Consider the following 16,808-nt stretch of genomic DNA (forward strand, 5'->3'; position numbering starts at 1 on the left):
TCTCTCTCTCTCTCTCTCTCTCTCTCTCTCTCTCTGTGGGGGGGTGTGTCTGTCTGTCTGTCTGTCTGTCTGTCTGACTGTCTGCCTGCCTGCCTACCTGTCCTTCTCTATACTGCTAAGGGTAGAATCCAGAACCTTGTACATGCTGGTCAGGCATTCTCCCATTGAGCTCCATCTCCAGCCGCCAGTTCAGCATTTCATCCAGAGTTTGGGAGTTCCTTTGTTTTGGTTTGTCAAGGTATTAGGAATCAGCCCAGGGTCCCCTGGCATCCTAGGACCCTAGGTAAGCATTCTACTGCTGAGCTAGATCCCCAGCCCTGATATTTTGAAAATAAAATCCCATTGCTGCTCCTCCACTTGAGCAGGACATTAAAAGTGTCTTTGCACATCGAGACTCCGTCAGCAGCAAGAAGGCTTTGGAGGGAGTTAGTAGAGATCCATGCTGTGCTGGGGACCATGCAGAGGGAATACTGCCCTGGAACATATGAAGTCCACACTGTGTGGCTTACGGCAGAGACTACTGTTAGAATGTTTATATTGTAATGGGGGAAAAGCAATGCTCACAGGAGTTGTGTGTCTAAGTGTTGCCTCTTCTCTAATGAGGGGGCAAACGGCAGAGCTAGCTTCGGCTCACAGACAGTTTCTAAGGTCTTTGCAGGGATGGTTGACTTTGGGCCACTGCATGTGCTAGCCTGGCCTGGGCCCACAGCATTGGAACTAACTAAAGGTGTTCATTTCTATTTGAGTCTGTGGGTCCCTATGTTGGCAATATATATATATATATATCCCCAGATAGATATTTTTTTGGTGTGGCTCCCCACACCCCTGCAGTAATAGCCTATATGTCTCCATTTCTCCAAAAGAAGTAGACAATTTTCTCTAACATGCATTCTCTCCCTTCCTCTCTCCCTCCCTCCCTTTCTCCCTCCCTCCCTTCCTCCCTCCTTCCCTTCCTTTCTCTCTTCTCTTTCCGTTACATGACACAGAGGAGGCCACACTTACCCAAGCCAAGCAACAATAATTTCCACACTAGTGGCTCAAGACAAGAGGCCCTGTTATAGCTGCTCCTGCACAGAAGCAGGGATCTACCACAGTTACTTCAGCTATGTACAAAAGCAGAGAGCCGGTCCTCACTGCAGAAGGGAAACACAGATACTTGAAGAGGGGTGGAGAGGGGTAACCAGGTGGTGCACCCTAATCTAAAATAACCTCACACGCCCTTAAAGACTACAGCGCTTAGCTCCAAACGTCTGTCTTCGTGTACTTGAAGCATCTATAATAGTGGCAAATAAACTTTGGTTTGGTTCTGCTCTGAGCACTTGCCCTATTTTTAAAATCTTTAAACGACAGAGAAAAAGAACCCATCATACTTCACAAGCGTCAGTCTTGCTGTGATTTACAAAGGATGTTCCAGACTGAGAGAAAGGAAGGAAGCTGAGGTGCATTACACTGAAGTTTCGCGGGAAGAGTTCCTGTACCATGATCACAAACAGCCACAGTGAGGGCCCTGAAGAGGGAGTTTCATCCGGAGAGACAGCCATCGTGGACAACATGAAGGGAAGAAATGTATCCCTTAATTCAATTTCCCCTTCACTTCTGAAGAACAAATGGAGTCTCTGACTCTTTTCAGTTTTCAAGGGTGACTTGTGTGTCATGTGACCTAGTCTACATCCCGGAAGTCCAGAAGTCACTGAGAAAGAAGCCGCTAGATATCTCTGTGCTCGAGATATGATTCAGCTGTTAAAAGCGCACACTGCCCTTGCAGAGGACCCAAGTTCAGTTCCCAGCACCCACATCTGGACAGCCCCCAACTGACTAACACGCCATCCCTACAGAATCCAAGACCCTCTGCAAGATGTCACAGCCCCGCCCCCTCCCCCCCCCCCAAACCAACAAACGCACATACTCACATGCCGATACACACAATTTCGAGAACGATAAATCTTTTAAAATACTGTTAATAAAATTTGAAGTAGTCTTTAACCTAGACATGGAACAAGGACTCGCAGCTGCGAAAGGAGAGAGAAATTTTAAAGCCACAACACGCTTTGTTCATCAACTCCATCTATGCCCAGAGAGAGCCGCAGGGGTGTGTGGCCCGATTTCTGAACAAAGGAGACGCGGTTAGAGGGTGCGTGATCTAACACCTATGTCAAAACAATCCCGGCTTTCATTCATCGTGAAACCAAGGCCCCTCCTCTGAAGTCATGTTTTACAGAAGCTTGCCATGGATTTAAATTCCGGGAGGGATGACGTTGCATCTTGCTTTTATTTTCGTTCTGCAAGCACCTGGTTTGCAATTGCTCCATCAATTCCATAAGGAGAGACGCCAGTGAGAAGAGGAGCGGAGGAGACAGGAAGTGGAGTTGTCAGGGAAAGGTGGGAGGTCCGGGAGAGAACTGTTCGCTCATTTCCCTGTAGCATTGTTTGCTAGGAGCGAAATGAATCAAACAGGGGTAATGGCCGCAAAAAGAATAATCACAATAATAAAAATAACAGCTAACACAGCACTCTCCGTTTTACATGTATTATCTTACCTCATTCTTCCAATTATCCCATGTGAGCTTCAAAGATTAAAACATACACAACAATCCCGACTCCTACTAAGTGCTCAATAAACGATCGTTAGCCTGATTGGTTCAGTCTCCCCCTGGTCCTTCTGTAATATCAGACCGGAGGTCTGTAGAGACTTTCCAGCTTTAACAGTGTGATTTCTGTCAGCCGTAGCTTATTAAGGGGCTCTACTTTACAATACTGTCACCAATCATGCCTGTGACCAAATCACAGCCTGCCAATGAAAACAAGTGTCCCAAAAGGACTGAAGGACAAGTGTCAGGTGTGGTCACAGTGGTGGCAGAGTTCTTTGCTGGAGTTAATGATGGTTAGCTGATCTCTGAGGGGTCCCCTGAGTCTCTCCACTGCTAATTAACACCAATGCAGAAAGAGGTACCCTTGTCCCCAGGGCTCCTTCTTCGTTGTTTCTTGTGCCACTTACTTCTTGAGAGCTGATGCTGGTTCCATTAGTGCAGAACGCCCTCCTTATTTCTGATGGATGAAAATAAAGTCGCACAAAAGTGGCCAGAGGAACCAGCAAGTCCAGGCAGTGCCTCAAGAACCTTCCCTGAGAGGTGAGCCCTTATCACTGGGACCCTTGAACTTAACTCTCCTTTCCACCATCAGGATTTGTAAACATCTTGTCTATACACCAGGTATGCATAAGTAAATCCCAAACTTACCAACAAACAATGAACGCGTTATCCACCAAATGCCTGAGATCCTCTGTGTCTGTTTGGCAAGGTCTTAGCCTTGGAAATAGCTGGCCAGAGTCCAATAGCATAGAAGAGTACTTGACCAAGGCTAGCCCATGCCTACCTCAGTTTGCCTAGGTCACACTCCACACACACCTTGCAGCCCCTGTAAAGTGAAATTTCAGTGTGGTACCTGTAACCGTCAACAGTGCAGAGACAGTGGCATCGCTCCATAGGATCACCAGAACCAGTCTGAGGAGTTCCCGTAACCTTTTAGGTACCTCCACTCAGATAAAACCAGATTCTTGGATTTGACACAGAATTTCAAGGAAGTCGATCTGAAGTCAAATTCAAGTTTATTTAGAGATATTTTTAAATGCGGGTTTTTAAGCAAAGGGATTAAGAGAAAGTGGATGGTCAGGAAAGATGGGATGTACCCAATGCGGGTATGGGCTTTTTAAGGGAGAGTCACGATTATATGTGTGAGCAGTCGAAATGTATATCATTTTTGGTGGCTCTCAAGTTGCATCTCAACGAGTTGCTAAGAAACTCTCTATTCTTTCCCCCTCTCTTTTTAGCAAGTGTGATTATAGGGTGGGGCTTAGAGGGTGTCTTGTGGATGGGTTTATAATCTGATAAGCTTAAACCAGAGACCTCTAGGGTTGCACGAGGGGTTGGGATAGGCTCCTGTTCCTGTAAACGGGGTTTCTGGAGAGAATTCTACAGGTTTACAGTTAGGGGGTTAAAGCAAACCTTAACTGTGCAGGGATTCTCAGCCGGTGAAAGGCATCTATCTTAGTTAGGGTTTCTATTGCTGTGAAGAGACACCATGACCACGGCAGCTCTGATAAAGAAAAGCATTTAACTAGGACTGGCTTACAATTTCAGAGGTCTAGTCCATTGTCATCGTGGTGGGAAGCCTGGCAGTAATGCGGGCAGACGTGCTGCTGGAGAGAGAGAGCTGAGAGTTCCACATCAGGGTGAGCAGGTAGCAGAAAGACAGTGAGACACTGGGTCTGCCTTGAGCATCTGAACCTCAAAGCCTCCCCACCCCCACCCCCAACCCCCACCCCCGCGACACACTTTCTCCAACAAGGCCACACCTACCCCAAAAGGCCACACCCCCTTCAGATGTAGGCCTAAGGAAAGAGCGCTGGTATGGGTAAAATCAATGTCGTGTTAAGTATACAGTTTGATTGTTTAGAAAGCACTCTTACCCAGAACAGGCCAGGCCACCCCCAATTAGTTACAGGGTTGGGAATGACCCTGACTTTCTCCTCCTGCTTACACCACCCAGCAAGTGCTGAGATTAGGGGCATGCGCCACCACTCCAACTCCCAGGGCTCTGAGAACCGGAACCGAGTTTTCACGCGCATGCTAGCTGAGCACTCTGCCGCCTCCTTGGTCCGTCCCCATTTGTTGTTTTCTTTACTGTTCTCCTTTGAGTTACTTCTTGGGGAAAATGCATATTGTCTTCTTAGACAATCATGATTCGCGCTGACGGTTCATGATGCTCAGCCAATAGAAACTGCAGACTAGACCCCGGATGATGGGTTTCTTTCCCTTCCTCTATGCTCCTAATTTTCCCTGTCTCTCTATTCCATCTCGGGAGTGATTGGGTTTCTTCATCCAGGGATAACCTACCAGGGAGGCCTCCTCTGATGGAATCAGGTCCTGAGGAATGTGGAAACGACCCCCACATTCTTAATTCTGACCCAGAGGCAGTAACAGCCTAGACACTTGACTGCCTCTGGCAGCTGGCTTAACCCGGCCCACATCTGTGTAAATAGTCCTGTCTCTCCACTCCCTTTAGCTTCTCCTTTGGAGTACACCATCTGTTTCCTGCAGGGACCCGACTGAGACAGATGTTTACATAAATACTATGAGACTAAAGGATTTAGATCAATCCTGGAATTATTTCCCTAGTGAATATGGTGTTTTATAGAGGGTCTCATTTGTAAACTTAACCAAAGGATTTTATAAACGACTCTCTTAAGAGATGGTTTTGCAGTCTCTTCTCTTCCCCAGATACTTTCAGGAAACTTAAATTTGGGGGTTCTGTTATCGTTTATTTGGGGGGCTAAAATTATCACTGATGATTGAAATTTTGCAAATTTGGGGCTCAGAGGAGACTCAGAGACAGACTTTCCTTTTGATAAAAGATTTATTAAAAGAGATATTAACAGCATAGATGGACAGGCAGAAGGCCCCATGGCAGGGGCACTGAGAAGAGCTCTGACTCATACCACATACTGAGTGTCCTTTTTTTTTAACAGTAGAGAAAAGATGTCGTATACCCTGTGACTGATGGGTGGTCCATGGTGCATGGTTTTTGGTCAGGCTGCCTCTGATTCCTGGCTAGACAAGGAGACATGTCCTGAAAGCCTGGAATCTATATGCAGAACTGACTATGACAATAGGAAGGGCAAGAATCTGGAAAACCAAGTGAATGGAAGAGCTTTCCAAAAATGGAGTGCCCAAGGCTGGAGAGAGACCTCAGTGCTTAAAGCAATGACTGCTCTTATAGAGCACCCGAGTTCAATTCCCAGCACCCATGTTGGGCAGCTCACACCTCCCTGTAACTCTAGCTTCGGGGATCCAGTCTCTCTGAACACCAATGTACAGCTGTACACATGATGGCCAACGCACATCAGGCTTCACACACTCCCATTTCTGAACAAAAGTTCAGACTTCTCATGTCTCTAATAATAAAATTTCAACAGTCCCTATTCAAGTGTCTTCCTTAGTATCCATTAAGAAAAACTGAATGGCTGAATCCAGTCTGAACTGGTTTGGGGGCACATCACAGTGAAGCAAAGTGTCTCCTTCAAGTACACTTTCGGGAGAATCTTCTATTTACCAGATTAAATCTGTGCATAACTGGGCGTGCACAAGATGAAAATCAGATGCATTGGGGGAAGGGGTATGTGCAGTGGGGAAATACGTGCACTAATCAATCAATCAAAATAGACAGTCAGCCAAACCAAACTCCCTAGTAACCGACCCTTCTTCCATCAGGTCCCAGAAAATGGGACCCAAAGCTGTAGGGACCCTTGAGAATTCTCACTCAGGTTGCTCGATGACAATAGGGACAGTGCATCCTTCTATATTCTGCACTAGCATCTCGCTCTACAGAAAGTTGGCTTACTAAGTCAATCTAAGTCAATCTAAGTGAGCCCCCCCCCCTTTTTTTCCAGTTCTTTGGATAAGAGGCCAAGAACCTGGAAATGGCTGTTCAGCCCCTGACCACTGGTAACAGCTCCACCTCTGTGGGCACAAATCCTATATGAAAGACGTGGGTTGTATTTTCTTCCCATCTGTAGCCAGTCTCCCATTCTCTTACGTGTGTTTCCCATAGAGCAGTTTATACTTTAATAAAATCAATCTGACCAATGTGTTTTTCATGGGTCAGGCTTCGGTTTAAGGATAAATGGCTTCTTTGCCCAAACCCATGCCACAAAGATTTTTTTTTTTTCTTCTAAAACAGCACTTCCCAACCTGTGGTTCTCCACCCTGTTGCGGATCACATAACAGGTATTTACATTACAATTCATAACAGTAGCAAATGACAGTTTTGAAGTAGCAACAAAATAATTTTATGGTTGGGAGTCATCCCAACATGAGGAACTGTATTAAAGGGTTGCAGCAGTAGAAAGGTTGCGAACCACTGAACGAAAACAGATTTTGGCTTTAAATGGTAGTTTGAATTGAATTGATACTTCCTTTCTATTTTAAGTCATTTTCATGTAAGATGTAAAGTGTAGTTATAGATCTATTTCTTTGTACACAAATATTCAACTGTCCCCAGATCATTTATTAACAAGGTCTGTGCCAGCACCGTAGCTCAGTGGGTAGAGACTCCTGGTGCCAAGGCTACAGAACTGAGTTCAATCCCTGTGACTGAAGTGGTAGGTAAGAACTAAATCCTGAAAATTGTCCTGTGACTTGCACATGTACTGTGGCACATGTATGTGCATACACAAGCACACAATTAATATCTGATACATATTTCTGAAGCATCCATTCCTGTTGAATGGCCTGTGATTAGTGAGCAGAATCCAGTTGACTACCAGGCATGATGGCTTAGTCCTGTAATCCCAGCAATTGGGATGCTAAAGCAGAAGGTACTCATAAAGTTAAGGCCAGCATATGTGTGCGCGCACGCGTGCATGTGTGTGTGTGTGTGTGTGTGTGTGTGTGTGTGTGTGTGCTTACATATGTGTGCATAAGCATGTAAAGATCAGAGATTAACTTTAGGTTATTTTTCTATCACTTCTCTTCCATGTTGGGGGCTTTATTTCTATATGAAGTCTTTAAACCTGAACCTTCCTGATTCGTCCAGACTGGCTAGCCAAGGAGCTCCAAGAATTTGCCCATCTCTGCCTCCCTGGGTCTGGGATAACATATTCATAACAGTATGTCTGATTTTTAAAATCTGGGTTCTAAGGATTGAACTGCACAAATAGTAATCATTTATATCTGCAGAGCCATCTCCCCAGTCCCAAGATGCTGTCTCTAAAGTGTTTTCAATGTACAGTCATCTGAAAACACAAAGCTAGAAGATACAGATATAGAAAGTTGGCTGTGTTTCATTCACATGCCTTGTTGCATGAGTTGGGAGAGGAGGATGCAGCAGGGAAACACTTTGGGGACTCAGGTGAGCAGGACTCTTGGTCATTGTTGAGGGCTAGATAGAGCTGAGTGTGGAGTAGACCTCATGGAGACTCAATGGCCTCTGACAGCAGACTATATTCTAGATACTGAAAAGATGGAAATTGGGTATATTCCTGGTACCCAACTGACTGCTATAAGGAAACCCTAACATGAGGCTGGAGAGATAGCCCTATGTTAGAATCCCTTGTAGCCATGACAACCTGAGTTTGATCCTCAGAACCAACATTTTAAAAAATCTTATTATTGTAATGCATGTTTGCAATCCTGGGACTGGGTAGGGACTTGGCAAGTCCCTACAAGCCAGTGAGATATTCTGCCCTCCAAAAATATGTTGGACAGCATGAGGAACAACACACGGGATTGTGGTTTAGTTCCCAGGTTCATGCACTCACATACACATGCATGCTGCCATACCCAGCATGTATGCAGCATCATACACATGAACACATGCAGATACACATACATGCACACACACACAATCTCTTCAAGCTAGAAAGCAGCACAGCTGGGAATATTTTAGGGTCTCCCAGTGGATTATTCCATCAACCAAGCAACCCTTTGGGTCTCTGAACTTAAAAACACTGATTTCTAAATAATGCCAACATCTTGAGATAGCATTAGCAGAATCTAGATTAAGCCTATGAGCCTTAGACTTTGACCCCCATGAACGTATTATGCCTGAGCCCTAAACTAGTTCATACAAGCAAACCATTAACAATTCAGCAATCCTCAGAATCCTGTAGATCACTAGACTTGTCATAAAATTATCAATAAAGTACAAAAGCATAAGCTCTTGCTTGCAAGTTTTAAAGATTTAATTTATTTTTAATCATGTGTGCTTATGTGTAATCTATATGTGTGTGTGTGTGTGTGTGTGTGTGTGTGTGTGTGTGTGTGTACCACGTAAGAATGCAGTACCCAAGGAGACCAGAAGAGGGTGTCAGATCCACTGGGGCTGGAGCTATAGGTGCTTGGAAGCTAGCCAGTGTGGATGCTGGGAACTAAACTCAGGGTCCCTGGAAGAATACTAGCCCTTAACTGCTGAGCCATCACTCCAGCACTCAAAAGTATATTGTAAATCACTTCTCACCTTCACCTCTATTCAGCATTTCTGAAGAGTGGAGCTTAAGCTAAAAGTGATGAAAGAGTCTTAGAAAGCATCCCCACAGTGCCTTTTTTTTTCAAAGACTTAATCAAGATTAATTAAGTTTTAATTACATGTGAAGCACAGAGCTGGATGCTGTGATGAATCCAAAGCAAGTACAGGCACGGTCAACCTTGATAACATTGGCCCTACTATAAAGATGATTCAGCTTGAGACCCGAGGTGCAGTCCAGATCAATTGTTTCTTGTTGTGTGATTTGGGTCTAGATCTATGGACAGGCCAAGCAAAGCCAGGTTCAAATAAAACTCCATGAATCCAATGACAACCCCTTCATGGTGTCTTCTGAGAGATAAAAAACCATTACTTGTGGGCTGGGGAAATAGATCAGCTGCTAAAGCACTTGCTTTGTAAACGTAAGAACCTGAATTTGAGCCCCAGAACTCACATGAAAATGATATACGTGGTGGTGTGTGCCTGTAATCCCAGCACTGGGGGAGATGAAGATAAAATAGAAGGATGCCTGAAACTCCCGGGCCAGCCATGCTAGCCTAATTGGTGAGCTCCAGGCTTAAAGGAGGTGTATTTCATGAGGATGTCCTCTGGCTTCGACATACATGTACACATACTTTCACATATACCTTCACATCTAGGCAAACACACACACACACACACACACACACACACACACACATACACACACACATACTTGTGCAAAAGTACAATGTTGGGACATGGTACATACTATGTCAGTGTCCAACAGTCACATGGTTAAATAGATGAGCTTGCATTGGTAGATTGCTATCGAGCTGGGAAACCCACATAAGCATTAAAAAAAAAAAGCCATAAAAAAGGAACCTTAAAATATGTCCTAGATGTTATATTAAGTGCATTCTTATGACAGGAGAGAAGTGATGTGAAATAGTATTACCTATAGAGTATGTCTGGCCAAAATACCCATTGGAGAGGGAAGCAGGCTTCAACTGGGTATAAAAATAGGCAAAGAGCCAGCAGTGGCTCAGCATGACATCAAGCCCAATGACCTGAGCTGGACTCCTAGAACCCACAGGATGAAAAGAGAGAACTGCTTCTGGGTACCACCACAGATGGAACATTAAGGTTCTTGATACCTAGAGCTATTGCCTCAGCCTGTGTTCTGTGCCCCTTAATCTTGAGAGAACACAAACTTATAATTCCCAGCATGAGTCTTTCTATCAGAGCTCTCCAGGAGTTTTAGAAAGGGTTTTAGAGAAGATAGTCAGTGAGTATATGTACTCAAAGTGCTCTCCTGAAACATATACCCATTCTTATACCAAAGTCTTGTGAATTCAACAACGGAAAACATCCTCTTCTCACCAGTACGTCAAATCAGACGACGGAGAGAATATATAAGCGAGATGCCTCCGGGGAGTTTCTCTGTTTCTCACTTGATGTAAGGGCTTGTGGCTATGTTCAAGCACAAGAACTTCATTGTGGGTGTGGCTCCTGGGAAGTGACACTATTAGGAGGTGTGGCCTTATTGAAGGAGGTGTAGTCTTGTTCGAGAAAGTATTTCAGTGTGGAGGTGGGGCTTGGAGGTCTCCTAGGCTCAAGCTCTGCCCAGTATGAGAGAGAGCCTCCTCCTGGCTGCCTTTGGATCAAGACTTAGAACTCTTGGGTCTTCTAGCACCAAGATCTGCCTGGATGTCATCATGCTTCCCACCATGATGATAATGAACAGAACCTCTGAAACTGTAAGCCAGCCCCATTTAAATGTTTTAAATGTTTATAAGAGTTGTCTTGGTCATGGCATCTAAAACCCAATAAAACCCAAACTAAGACAGTGGGAATATATAGACCTCTCAGATACTTACTTTTTTTCTTTAGCAGTGAGGATTGAACCCAGGGACTTGTGCACACCAGGCAAGCTTTCTACTACCTTTTACAATCACCAAGCTAGAGAATCTATTTCCTCTGGAGAATCCGTTCTTTGGTGGTTAATCTCCTTTTCTTTTGTTCTGCAGAAAGGCTTTCACAAGGCACTCTTGACTAGCCTGAAACTCTCTACGTAGACCAGACTGGTATCAGACTCACAAAGATCCACCTGACTCCCGAGTGCTGGATCAAAGGTAGGCCCCATCACACCCAGCATGGTGGTTAATCATGACTGTCAACTTGATGGGATTTTTGAATCATCACCACCACAGCAATGCACCTCTGGGTGTGTCTATGAGACATTTCCAGAGCGGTTTCACAAAAGGGGGAAAACCCACCTGACTGTGGGTGGCACCATCCACGATCTGGTATAAAAAGGAGGAAATTGCTTCCAACTGTTGCGGGGGTTGGTCTGGTGTTGTTTATTCAAATGCTTAATACTGTCCCCCCCCCCCGAGATCAGGTTACCCCAAGATGAGTGAATTCCCACATACGCCAGCCTTTTGCTAAACCTTTCTCCCCAATTTAAAGCTATTGGTTAAATAGAAGTGGCTACAACCAATTACTGGGAAGAACAGAGGAAGTAGAGGTAGCCAGGGTTTCAGACAGGAACCATGAGAGAGAAAAAGGGGGTAAGGGGGAAGAAGGCAGAGAAAAGAGGGATTCTCCATTAAATGTAGTGGGCCAGGAACACATATCTACGTGAAATGGACACCGAGGACAGGCCGATGAAGCGGGAATAACCATGTAGAAACTCAAAGTACTTGGGGGACGCATCTGGGGCAGTAGCCAGTCTAGCATTAGAAAGATATATTAGGGGCAATTCGTCCAGAAATTATGCTGAGGCTAAATAAACAGATCATAGCCCCAGTCTTATTCATTTGGAAGCTAACAGGGATAGAAACAATAAAATTATTTTATACCTAACTGTAAATACAATGTGACCAGCTCCCTCGTGCTATAAGCATCATGATACACGGCATGCTCAAACTATGAACAAAAAATAAATAAATGGTTTCTCCCTTAATTTGTTTCTGGCCTGGTGTTTTGTTACAACTTTGAATTTAAAAAGCGAAGCAGAAAAGATCTAACACAATCAAGAGTGTGTTGCCAGCACTTTGAACCAGATAGTCGGCTAAGTGCTTTCTCTTGTGGTTAGGAGGTGTCCCCTGTCAAAAACACATGTGTTGAAGCTTTGGTTCCAAATGTAGCAGTGTTCAGAGGCAAAGCATTGGGCATGGAGGAAGTGATTGAATCACGAGGGCTCTGACTTCATCAATGGGTCCACCCACTTAATGGATTCCTAAGTCAATGAGTGGAATATTTCAGAAATGGTATGTAGTTGGAAGGAGTGGATCACTAGAGTCATACCCTTGGAGGTTAATCTTATTCCCAGACTCTTCTCTCTCTCTCTCTCTCTCTCTCTCTCTCTCTCTCTCTCTCTCTCTCTCTCTCTCTCTCTCCCTCTCTCCCTCTCTCCCTCCCTCCCTCCATCCCCACTCTGTCTCTCTCTCACACACACACACACAGAGTCTCTCTGTGTGTGCTTCTTGTAGACCACACAGTGAGCAACTTTGCTCCTCCAGGCCCATCTGCCAAGATGCTCTGTCTTACATTCCAGAAGCAATGGAGCCAGGTGACCCTCTGAACTATGAGCAAGTGAACACTGAGCCAAAATAAAGTCTTGCTCCTCCAAGTTGTTTGTATTAGTTACTTTCTCATAGCAATAGAAAGCTAGCTAACACGCATCCTTTGACTATCATGACGACTTTGGGAGGTTAGTAATAAAGTCCATGATTATTGTTTGGATGTGAAATATCCCCTTAGGATCATTTTTTAGAACATTTGGTTCCCAGTTGGTGGCACTGCATGGGAAGGTTTTAGAACCTTCTTCCTGTAGCTGGAGAAGTAGGTGGCTAGGAGCAGGCTTTGAGGCTTTATATCCTGACCCCACCTCCTGTCCACTCCATTGCTTCCAGCTTCCCCTTCCTGTTACCTTGACGTCCCTACCATGGTAGGCTTCATCATCCTGGGAATCTAACATAAACCTTTCTTCTTTAAAAGCCTTTGGTTGGTGTATTTTATCACAGTAACAGAAAAGTTTCTAAGAGAGTAGCAAAAGATATTTCATTTAAAAAGATGAACTAACTTGCTGGAGGCTCCATAACAGGGGAAGATTAAGTGTAAATGTGAACTTATCCTCCACTGGCTCAAAACCCTGTTTTGAAAGTGTTCTAAATGTTGAGATGGATTAAGATACCTGGGGGATCATAAGTTACATTGTCAAATCCCTTTTCCACCTAGGTCTATAAAAGTTAGCGATTAGGTAGGTATGAGGGGAAAAAAAAAATAAATGAACACTGCGCACAAAGGGAAAGGCAGAGAAGTGTGGAAGAAAATAATTTGCTATCCATGAGAGTTTTGATAAAAGGCTGGTGAAATCTCATTATTTAACAGTATTATCTGTCATTATGGATGCTTCACAGTCCTAAGTTTTACATTTATTCGTGGCTTTAAAAAACCCACACAGAGTCTTTTTGATATGAAAGTCATGCTGACAAAACAAGATTGATTAGTTTGTAATTATCTATCATCACAGCATGATCACAAGCAAAATGAAATGTAGTTTCTGGGGCTAGAGAGGTGGTGTAGTGGTTAGAGCACCTGCATCTCATTCAGAGGACCTGAGCTCAGTTCCCAGGAGTGGCCTACAAACACCTCTAACTTAAGCTGCAGGCCACTGACGCCCTCTACTGGACTCTGCAGGCACCTGCACTCATGTGCATACACCCATACACAGACATAGAGAAATGCACATAATTGAAAATTAAAAATAATACTTTTTATACTAAAAGAGCATTTTTGTTACAGGTTCAGATTCCTCTCTCCAGATAAGAACCTGTTCAGCAAGCACCTGAGATTCCTGAAATGCCTTTCGATGCAAATGAGGCATCCCCAGAACCCAAAGCCTCAGCCAATGAAACTTCACCTTAAGAAGAACCCCTTCCCACTCTCCAAGTTTCACATATATAGCCCTTGATTTACCCCCAGTAAAGTGCATGCTCACAAGCTGTTTCATTGAATGTTGCTGTAACACTAAAATCCTTGGAGGAGCCTCATCCAGCACCCTGCACTCTCTGCTGGACCCCTATTGACCTACCTGCTACACGTCCTGGGGGAGGAAGTGGACCTTGGAGCCACACTTACTTTTGTCCTTGCTAATTGTCTGCTCTGGACAGTTAGCACTGCAGAGAGCTACATGGCATGACCTAATATGGCAATTAGTATTAACTGTCAATTTGACAGGATCCAGGATCACCTAGAAGCAAAGCCTGTGGGCACAACTGTAAAGGATCATCTAGGTTAGCTTTTGTTCGTGCTTGTAGAGAATTATCGTGACTTCTTTCATTGATATGGGAAGATCCGCCCACTGTGGGTGGCACCTTTCCTTTAGCTTCAATCCTAGACCATTCATTTGGAAGCTAACAGGGATAGAAATAATAAAATTACTTTGCACATAGCTGTAAATACAATGTGACCAGCTCCCTCATGCTATAAGCATCATGATGCACTGCATGCTCAAACTATGTACGAAAATAAATTGTTTCTTCCTTAATTTGTTTCTGGCCTGGTGTTTTCTTACAACTTTGAATTAAAAAAAAAAAATGAAGCAGAAAAGATCTAACACAGAATCTAAAAGAATGGAACTGAGTACAACATTCAATGATGCTCTCTTAATTGTTGATTGTAGATACAGTATGACCATCTGCCTTGACCTCTCTAGCATGATAGAACTATGAGCTACTAAACCTTGAGTTGCTTTTGCCAGGGTATTTTATCACAACAACAGCAAAAGTAACATGACTCTACTCACCCATACCATCACATTGCTACACAGGTTTTCAGTGGAGCCTGTGTTAAACCTTTGTGTCTCAGTAGCCAGCTCTCCATACCACCTCCACCACCTCCACCACCTCCACCACCACCACCACCACCACCACTACCACCATTACTACTGTTGGCAATTATGCATACTCATGGACAGCTAAAAAAGACTTCACCAAAATCAGGCATCTTTACAGCTAGCTCTCAAGGGATCCAGCAGCCCAAGAGGGACAGCTTGGTTTCTGTTGTCTGTCCCTTTGTAAATGTGCCCTGGTCCCTGTTGCCTGTCCCTTTGCGCATGTGTTACGGCAATAAAAGTCTCAGGAGTGAGGTGCTCAGTAAGGATTCCTATTGCATTATGAGTTTCCTATCGTATTCGTTTCTGTACGCGCTGCTCTGATTTGTACTTACCTGGCAAAAGCAACTTAAGGGAGGGTAACTTTCACGCAGTTAAAGGTTACAATCCATCATGGAGGGAAGGCATGGTGGCAAGAGCTTGAGGCAGCCAGTCACGTGTCAGGAAGCCGAGAGAGGTGGATGCCTGTGCTCAGCTCACTGTCTCCTTCTTATTCAATCCAGGACTCCAGTTAATGGGATGGTACCACCCATGGTTAAGGGGGTCTTCTCGCTTCAACCTAATCTAAAGAATCATTTCTGCCTGAGTACAACTCTGACTGTTGCTGTGTAGCATAATGATACCAAATACTTCCCTATCCCACCACCAACAGAACGGTTCATGCTCAGACACCATGCCTTCTGCAGCATGCTGTTCCCTGGCCAAATAAACTCTCCCATTACGTTACTTTTATCAAGTGTGTCTGAGCTAATGTAGTATTGAGTGGTCACATCAGAAGACTAGAAGAGTACCTGGAACCCAAATAAAACAAGAGAGCTCCCTTCTCCCATCTGACAAGTTACACATCCCTCAGAGGCAAGAGCAAGGATAAATGTAAATGGTAAGTAAGGTGGGATATTCAGGATAAACTCGGGCACCAAACACCCATGCCCTCAAGGTGAGAGCTGAGTTCACACAGTGGAGCCAGACTAGACAGACAGTGTCTCCCTGAGTCCCAGGCAATCAAAGGAAACGGAAGGAAGGGATGGTCTTTGTGATTTTTAAAAAAGAAAAAGAAAAAAAAAAAATCCAGGGCTCAGTGCTCAGTGAAAGGAAGAGAATAAAGAGTCTTTATAAGTCCCTCTGTCCTCCAGGCAGACTTGTGGCTCTCAAATAATACAGGCAGATATTGGGCTTAGAAAATTAGATACTGCAGAGAAGTTTGACAAGACTGAAAATGCCAGGGCTTCTTTCACTGAGTCCTAAATAAACAAAGGTTCTGGCTCAGAAAGCGGCCTCCCATTCATTTGCAAATCTAATGTATGCAAAACCACCAGTGGCCAGAGGTAGATTCTATTACCTGACCCTCAGCCACTCTCAACCAAGGATGACAACAGTCTTTGGGCTGCTGCCTCCTTGAACTGAATTGAACCCACACTGGGAGTCAAATGTGTGCCGCTAAGTTTCTTAGTGCCAGGTCCTCAAGCCAAATAAAAGGCAGCTAGCCCTAGGTTAGTTCTCTTTCAGAGTGCAGCACAGGAGTAGGAGGGACCAGTACCAGTAGACTAAATTTATGTGGATAACTCTGTAAACCTTATACAAATGGCAAGGTCTCCTCCTTACTCCCATTTTAAAAGGGTCTACAGGGCTGGAGAGAGAACTCAGCAGTTAAGAGCACTTGCTGCTCATCCAACAGGGCCTAAGGTGGGTTCCCAGCACCTGAGTCAGGCAGCTTCCAATTGCCTGTCACTCCAGTTCCAGTGGATCTGAGACCTTCTTCTGGCCCTCCTTGGAAACCCACATTCATTTGGCATGCACTCTCATAGACACATACATATAAAGTGATTTTAAGAGAGAGAGAGAGAGAGAGAGAGAGAGAGAGAGAGAGAGAGAGAGAGAAGGAAGGACAGAAGGAAGGAGAGACAAAGAA

This window comes from Mus pahari, chromosome 23, assembly GCF_900095145.1.
Source record: "Mus pahari chromosome 23, PAHARI_EIJ_v1.1, whole genome shotgun sequence".
Lineage (NCBI taxonomy): Eukaryota > Metazoa > Chordata > Mammalia > Rodentia > Muridae > Mus > Mus pahari.